Here is a 7597-nt window from a genome sequence, read left to right as displayed (position 1 = left end):
GGAGAATGAAGTCACTGCCAGTGTTTAACCCCTTCTTGAGATGAGTCTGGCTCCATCTGATCCCCACCTGGAAGTGGGAGCCGGGTCCCTGGCACTGTGCTTGGTACTGGAGGAGGAGGGAAGGTAGCTGGAGTCGGGAGTGACAGCCACCATTTACAGGGCACAGCATTTGAGCCAGCTACTGTACTAAGCTCCCGACAACCTCACAACCCAGAAAAGAGGGTATGACACAGCTCATTCCTATTTCACTGAGGAAATGAACTTGATTCAGAGAGGTTAAGTAACTTGCCAGTGTCTCCATGATTCTTCTCTAATGCTTGTCGTGTTGTTAGACCAGATGGAGTGGGGGAGATGGTTCTAGGGGGTAGGTGGGTAAAGGAAGGCTTCACCAAGGAGGGTGACTTTTAGGCCGAAGAGAAGAACAGGGAGGAAACATCTATTGGCTCCAGGATACCAAGTCCCTAGGCCAAATCTGCGGGCTGGTAGAGGAGGCCAGGCAGGCCCCAGAGAAGGCTATGGCCGGGGCCCACACCTGGTCCTTCCTTATCTTTCAGCCTCAGTACTGGCCATGCTGGGATTCTGGCTCGGGGCAGGGAGGGAGGTTAGGCCCACAAACATTCCTGCCCAGCTCCTGCTGGGGAAGTGCTGGCTTGGGCTGGGGCAGATCCGAGAACCAGCAGCTGGAACCCAAGGTGAAGCGGGCCTCTCAGGGTCCCCAGCGCCAGCCCAAGGCCACACAGGATCGTCTTTGTAGATGCAGCATAAGCCGTGTGCAGAGCTGCTATGAGCTGAAGCAGGGCTTTAGGCAGACTCCGACTGTTTTCAAGGATGTTAAGTGACAATGACAAATAACAACAAAAGTCATATGCCATAGCTCAAGATCACAACAGATGACTCACCAAGTGAAAGGTGTGATCACAGGAGTATTGGTGAGGTCACTGAACCACAATGGCCACAGGAGACTGCAGGAAGGACTGATTATTCAGCAGCTTCCTGCAGAAGGAGAGGAGCTGTGACTCTAAAGGGCCGGGTTCCCACCAGCAGGGAGAATGGGCCTGTCTTTGGGGGAGGGACAGCTGGATGTCCTGTGAACTAGGCAGCAAACGGCTAGAAATAAGGGACACTGAGGGGACACAACGGGTTGAGCTTTATGGCCCTGGTTCAAGATGAGGCATAAAGATCTAGAACAACGAGGAAGGGTGACCCTTTGTGGCCTTGATGGTCTCTAGCCCCTAGGTGTCTGTCCAGGCCTTGGGCTTCAGCCAAAGCCATTGCCTAAGCAAAACGGTCATGGAAATTTCCACCCAAGTTCTCTTCCAGCTCTGTTCTCAGCTCCACATTCCTCCCAGGCCCTGCTGAATCCAAAGCTCTTTTGCTGGAGTAAGCTGCAGGCCGAAGGGGCCTGGGGCAGCCTCAGACTCTGTGACTGCCACAGGTGGCCAGTATGGTATGGACATGTCAGAACTTTAGGTGTACTGGGTATTGTGCTGGCATGGAGCACTGGAACTGTCCCCCACAGAACTGGCAGGTCCCTGGGGCCCCAGGATTGCCTGCTCCTGGGAAGGCAGAGGGGAGAAATGGCAGCTCCCACCATCGTCAGTGTTCTTGAGCCAGGTCAGCTTCACGCGGCTTTGCCTTCCGCAGAGTACAGGGCGGCAGGGCTGGAACAAGCCCGGGGGACCTACAGAGCGGGGGCGTCCCACTTCTGCTCCCCAGAAATCATCTAGATGCTCTATTTACTTTGGGGGGACTATTGTATATTTATTTCTAGAAGCTCCCAAGTGGAAGGAGTGACCTTTGCACGGAGAGTGGAGCTAGGAAGACACAGGAAGCTCTCTTCTCTTCCCCTCCTCCCGTCTTTCCTTACCCTGGGCTCCCAGCTCCCGCCCCGTTTCCCATTAGGTTCTCCCACAACAGCAAACAGCGGGGATGCAGGGGCCAGATGGCTGCTCCAGCCTTAGGGCAATAAAATGGGCTACTAAACGGAGCCAAATGACGTCCTTTGTCCACCGCTGGGAGGGGACTCTCCCTCAGAGAGGTTGGCGCAGACCTGCCTCTCCCACATCTGTGCGTCTGTGCATAAGTGAGTCTAAGGCTTCTCTGTCCCCACTTTCAGGCTCCAGCAGTGGCACCCCATCCTCCCACCAACCGGGCTGCAGAACCTACAGTCCCTTGACCTTCAGAGGAGTGAGAGGACGTGTTAACAAACACATCATCATCTAGGAAAATATAGGCTGTGCTGTGAGATGATACAGTGATAGGGATGATGAGAGTCTCATCTGAAGAGCTCAGAGGTGCATCGCAAGCAGATGCGTCACATCAAGAGTACAGAACAAGAGTCTGGAAAGGGCCAAGGGTACTGCAGAGACAGAGAGGAGGAGGCCAGCGTGGGGAGCCCCGAGAGCCTCAGGCAGATCTTCTATACCTGTGTCCTTTCTCTTGTTCCGTGACCACCACCTACCCCAATCCAGGCCTCCATGACTTCTGGCCTGGGCTTTGAGAATGGACTCCAATGCCCTGCCCTCTGCCACCTTTCCCAGCTCAGCCACCTTGCAAAGAGCAGCCACACAATACTTCCCAAAGCCAGGGCCTCTCCCAGCTCAGAAGTCATCCTTCTGCCCAAAGAGCAGAGTCCAAACTCCTTCTCCAGGTAATTCAAACATTCCTAGACCTCACTCCAGTCTTCCCTCCTGCTTCCCCTGCTTTCTAATGAGTTCCCATCACTGAATGTTTTTTACTGTTACATTAACCCCAAGAAGGACCCATCATGCCGTGGGCTTCTGTTTTTACTTGGCATGTGTTGAGAAATACACCATTGGCAAAGTTCCTGGAACTGGTGACATCTGCCCCCTTGTTCCACATGACTTGTTTCTGTGGGATGTGGGCCACAATTGTGTTGAGGAAGAATGAATGTGTGTACGTGCGTGTGTGTGTTGTAAGGTGTGAAATGTTTAATAAGCTTCATGCTGCATAGGTAATGCATATGCGATGCTAACAAACATCTGTCTGGGGCCTCAGGTGGATGACCAAACAGATCAAGGACACAGAATGTAAATATGACTCACTGGGAAGCCTCGCTGTTCCTTCAGGCTATTTCCAACCATCTACTCAGCAGGCTCAGAGGGTGAGTAACCAGAGGCTCCAGCACAGGTGAGGGCTGGACATGCACGTCCCACAGTGAGTCACGCAGTGGAATGACAGCAAGGCCTGAGCCTCTTGCTCCCCGGCCCGACTCTGGAGGGTAAATGTTCAACTGGAGCTCCATGGAGACCTAAGGTGGCCTTTAGGTTTCTTCTGCCGCCTTCGTGGGTCACAGTTATCTGGAAGTTCTTCGGAGAGGGAAGCAGTTAGTTTCTCGTTTCTTACGCAGTCACCAGCTCAACGCGATCACTCATTCTGATGGGCAGTTGCGTTTACGTCAAATCTAACGCGTTTCGTTCCTATCGAAGCAAGTCATGTTTGACCACTTCCTCTTCCTTAACTAGCAACACTCAGCACAGCAACACTCCTATCCTTATACAACACTGCAAAGCGCCGAAAACCTCCCATTACCTCTGAGCTTGTTGTGACAAGTGTCTCTGTCAGACATTCTCAATGTGGGGAACACATTGTCCTCGCACAGCCCCTCCCGTGCTGGGTTATCAGCCACTTAGTCACGCTGTACCTACTAAGCACCTACCACACATGCTTTTTTCTTGGGTTTTTAACCCAAAAAGAAATACTGTTCCAATTTATTCATTTAGTCATCACTCGGTAGACATATATTGAGCTTCTGTGGTGCGCCAGGCACTAGTGATACCAACAGAGACATCCTAGGCCTCAGTCTCCTCATCTATCTAAGGGGACAACAGCAGAACCTCCCTCACAGGACGGTTGTGAGAACTGAAAGGAGACCATGTGTGGAAATGCATAGCACAGTGCTCAAGGAGTGGTGCCGAAAATAGAGCTGGAGGCTGGACTCTGTCCCGCAGACACGCCAGGGACAATGGAGGGACCAAGGAAAGCATGGTAGACTCTGTTCCCTGCTGGGGAGCAGAGGTCAGCACAAAGTCTCCACTGAAGATAAGTGGGACAAGAGGAGTGGCCACAGGGAGCGGGGATGGCCTAGGGAAGGACAATCTAGAAATGTGTGTGTGGGGGGGGAAGCCACGAGGCAGGCTGGGAACGATGGGCTAAAGCAGAGCCACGCCCAGCCCTGTGCTGTCACTCTGTCCTCTCACAGCTCCTGGTGTTACAGCTGGGCTTCCACAGCCGGGCCTTCCAGAAAGACCCACAAAACAGGCTGCAGGGCCCAGCACCAAGAACATTATGCGGTGAATGAATTAAAGAAGGGAACTAGCAGCCAGGAGCTCCGAGCAGGGGATGGGGAAACGCTCTTTCAAAATACCTTCTCCTTTGTCCGGCTCAAAGAGGATTCTATCTCCTCTGAGCCTTCCTCTGAGCCTTAGAGGAGGGTACATGTAGAGGATAAATGCTTCTCTCAGGAAGATAAGAGGAGACTGTTTCCCTTACTCTCCTGCCTAGTGATTGATGTTCGGTGCCTGTGAGGGAGAGGCCAGGGAGGCCTCTTTGCCGCAGCATTTTTGGGGAAGGCTAGTGACACAGCCATTTCTAGTTTTTAGAACCTGTTTTTGTTTTTGTTTTTTTTTGCTAGAATGGCCCTCAACTCTCTATATGGTAACCGTGTCTGGTGGGTTTCAGTGGTTTTTACACTTGCTCCAGGGTACATTGCTAGCTGTCCCAAATCCCCTAGAAAACAATGCTCTCTCTTTTGTCCAGTGGAGCTCTGAGCTGTGTCATCTCTGTGGGCTTGGACTGCTGCAGGAAACTGGCTGCTGTGCAAAGATGTGGGTGCTGAACATTTGTGCAGTCATTGTTCCCAAGATCAGCTCTGGGAAAGGTGGGTGGCAAGAGCCAGCTGGGAACTGCAAATTTTTAGAGTCTGTAGAAAACAAGAAAGTTGTTTTTTGGGGGAGACTTCCCTTGCCTTTTGTTGGAGACCTGCATTTCCAGAAGTCTCTGATAATGCAGGTTTAGATAAAAATGAAGGATTAGATGAAAATTAAATAAGAGGCCTGGAGGGAATCCAGGAGTAGCTGAAGCCTCACCCAGACTGGCCTCTGGCCCCCAGATCCAGATACAAAGAGCCTTAAACGCTTCTCTCTTAAGGAAGCTTGACTGGCCTTGCTACAAAGGGAAGGAAGTGGAATGGATTCCAACATTCTCCAGAGGTTTCTGACCTGATCTGGGTCTGGAGGAGTAGGTAGGACCTTGCTAACAGAAGGGCTGGAGGCCTGATTCTAAATTTTTGCTACTTTGGTCCTTTTCAGCACCCCATCTCCTTGAAGCCACAGCCAGGAGACCTAAAATCTTCCATGTTCTCCTCCCATCTCGTTTACTACATTGTATAGAGTTGGCATCATCACTTCTTTCATCTAATATCCTCGTTCTACACATAAGGCAATTGCCACTGAGAAGTTATTTAGGATTGTGTCCAAGGTCACGCGGGTGTTTGTCAGTGGGGTGATTACCAGAAACCAGAACCAAGGGCCTCCTATTTTTAGCCTGGGCTTTTTTGAGGGTGAGGGTTGGGAAGCATGAGACAGTCGGCTAAAATGGATCTGCCCTCTTATGTTTGCATCCTTAGGCCCAAATGAAGACTAGCTTTCAGACTGAGGTGGATGCGGAAGTACCAGTGGAGAGAGGAGTGGCGATCAATGGGACATTCTGAGGTTTAAAAAGGAACACGAATGCAAGCCAGAGAAAAAGTGCCTTGAAAAAGAATGTAGTTTTATGTTAAAGGGATCCTTAACTCAAGGAGTTGAGAGAAGGGCGCATAATCAAATGTATTTTTAATCTCCTTACTAAAGAACATGATGACTTTAGGCCGCTTTGTTTAAATAACTCTTCTAGAAAAGAGGAGGAGGGAGGAATCTGAATATTTTGGAGACAGCCACTTGTTTTGTGAAGCAAAAGCTAGGAGAGATGCAGGCAGTCAATGTTTGGGCCTAAACAGTAAAAAGAGGAGTTAGTATCTATAATCTTCTCTAAAATATTTTTCATTTTTCAACTGGGGAAAAAATTAGAATTTTCTCGCTGATCTTGGCAAGAGATTCCTGAGTGCTGAGCTGCATTCAAATCCTCTATTTCTCTCTCCAAACCCAGAGAGAATTAGCAAGACAACATACAGCCATTTTCTGAGTTTAAGAAAAATGCCATGATCCCTAAGGGAATGGAAATGACTAGTTTTGGGACACTGACAGTTATCTGAAGCACTTCAGGGCTCTTAACATTCATTTTGTGGGCTCCAGAGTGGGAGAAAGGTCAGACAGCAGAGGGGGTCCTAGGTCCTCCTCCCGCCCTGGAGAAGTACTGGGAGAGGGTGACTGAAGGAAGTCCTGGGGGAGGAAGGGAGGCACCAAGAGGTGGAAATTCTGGGATTCAAGAATAGGTTCTGGTACTAATTAGCTGTGTCTGATTTTAGGCAAATCACAAACTCCCCAGGCTGCAAAATCCCCACTTGTAAAATGAGGTGACCCAACTCAGTTTTCTTCCTTCTAGCACTAAAATCTTACTAAAAATTTTCCAGTCCCAGAGCAAACATCAAGACTGTCTGAAGGGAACCATCGGCATCTCTGGAATATTCCACTCTTGAAGAGAAAGGGGGAGGGAGAAGAGAGAAGGGAAGAAGAAAGGGGAAGAAAGATTGACTTAAACAAGAACAGCTTTGTCAGAGTCGGTTTAGAATAGCTGCTTAAACTGGCCCTGCTTTATTGGGGGAAATGGTGGGGGAGGAGAGGGAGGTTAGCATGAGACAGCACCCTCATTTGCTAGAGCCCCCCAGGCCAGGTCCCCCACCGTTTCACAAGCACCGTCATTTACAGGCGTCAAAGGGGTTTTTAAAATAGAGTACTGACTTTATATAATTCCTGTAATTTAGTTGCCATCATAAACTGTATCATGTCACTAAACTCCAACTTCCCCCACCTTGGAATTTACTGGCTAAAGACATGCCATTTTATAGGTTCTAGAATAAAGACCCCGGAAGTCAGAAAGGGCGAGAGGGTCGGTGTCATCACCCCGTCCTGGGCTCCACGCTTTAAACCACTGTGTGCCTACCGAGCTCCCCACTTTCTCTCACCACGATTCTTGTCCCCAAAAACGAGGCTACTGCTAGATCAACTCTAAGACCCCCCTCCGCCCCGAGCATTCTAAGCTAATAAGACCTGGCGACAGTACAAACACTCGAGGGATGTCACAATAAAGAAATAGAATTTGATAATTACATTGGGGATCATGTGGGAATTTAAAATTAATGGATGACTTTGACACAATGAGGAGGGAATGACAAAGGACAGGAGAGGGAGAGAAAGCAGACCTGGTCTGAAAAAGGAAGGGGAGAGAGCAGCCACAAAAAAACGTATGGCCGGCTTAAGCGTGGGAAAAGGGCAAAGGGGCGGCCAAGAAGCCCCAGGCGTAAAGCCCCAGCCCCAGGCGTAAAGCCCCAGCCCCACTCCCCTGACGCCGGGCCCTCGGACGTGCACTGCCGCTGGGGGCGGGGCGCGCGTGCGCAGTGGCGCGCTGCGCCAACCGCCGC

The 7597-nt window shown here is 50.4% G+C and overlaps 1 long non-coding RNA gene across 2 annotated transcripts; it reads left to right on the top strand.

Moving 5' to 3' along the window:
• The first annotated feature begins 2137 nt into the window (after window positions 1–2137).
• Window positions 2138–6581, top strand: LOC112479226. 2 transcript variants are annotated; one of them, XR_003046122.1, is made up of 3 exons: window positions 2138–2356; window positions 3019–3124; window positions 5648–6581. It is a non-coding gene; the product is annotated as an uncharacterized LOC112479226 (long non-coding RNA). The 2 variants fall into 2 exon arrangements; XR_003046121.1 differs by having other exon boundaries at window positions 2138–2650.
• The last annotated feature ends 1016 nt before the right edge of the window (window positions 6582–7597 follow it).

This window comes from Pteropus alecto, unplaced genomic scaffold, assembly GCF_000325575.1.
Source record: "Pteropus alecto unplaced genomic scaffold, ASM32557v1 scaffold43, whole genome shotgun sequence".
Taxonomy (NCBI): domain Eukaryota; kingdom Metazoa; phylum Chordata; class Mammalia; order Chiroptera; family Pteropodidae; genus Pteropus; species Pteropus alecto.
The sequence above is the reverse complement of the archived record's forward strand: the minus strand, read 5'-3'. Positions and strand labels throughout refer to the sequence as shown.